The sequence below is a fragment of the Cervus elaphus genome, chromosome 10 (assembly GCF_910594005.1).
Source record: "Cervus elaphus chromosome 10, mCerEla1.1, whole genome shotgun sequence".
NCBI classification, from domain to species: domain Eukaryota; kingdom Metazoa; phylum Chordata; class Mammalia; order Artiodactyla; family Cervidae; genus Cervus; species Cervus elaphus.
In genome coordinates this window covers 48,314,079-48,314,826 of record NC_057824.1, presented here as the reverse complement: position 1 = coordinate 48,314,826, position 748 = coordinate 48,314,079, and the positions used below count along the sequence as shown (strand labels likewise).

The 748-nt window shown below is 33.4% G+C and overlaps 1 pseudogene; it reads left to right on the top strand.

Annotated features, from left to right (window-relative positions):
* The first annotated feature begins 206 nt into the window (after nucleotides 1-206).
* On the top strand, nucleotides 207-302 carry LOC122702343 (annotated as a pseudogene).
* The last annotated feature ends 446 nt before the right edge of the window (nucleotides 303-748 follow it).

Sequence of the window (748 nt, the reverse complement as noted above, 5' to 3'; positions counted from 1 at the left end):
AAAGAACACCATCCAATTCACAGAGACAAAAAGTAGACGAGAAGTTCCCCGGGGCTAAGGGAAAGGGGAGCGGAAAGTTGCTTAATGGGTCCAGAATTTCTGTGTGAGGTGATGAAAAAGTTTTGGAAGTTGCTATGATGATGGTTGCACAATGATGTGAATGTAATTAATGCCCCTGAATTGTATGCTTAAAACTGGCTAAAATGGCGCTTTGGCAGCACCTATACTAAAACTGCAACAATTACAGAGATTATTCTCTGAGCAAGGATGACATGCAAATTTGTGAAGCTTTCTATTTTGTAGTAGATAATCAGAAGCATCTCTTTTATTAATTATTTTATTAACTATTCCTGTTAATAAGTAAGAAAAAAAGGAGACATAATTTGAATATTAATTTGCAACTCCCAGCAAATAAACAAATGTAGGCATTAGGCTTCAACAACTGCTAACATCAAAAAAAAAAAAAAAAAGGAAAGCAATAATCAGACATTGATCTTATGTCTAGAAGGGGATGCAGCTCCACTGTTTAAAGAGTTGACGTGTTTTAACTTCACAGTGACAATAGTGACAATATGTGTATTGTTTTCATTTTGCCCTAATAAGGAGAACAGTTTATTTTCACCATGTACTCACAAAAAGGGTTACTTTCTCCAATATATAAAGAATGGAGTCGTATACATTTTTAAGTGGCAACTTTTATGAGAAATATATGTATGTAGTCACAATAAAGATAAATAAAATTAAGATA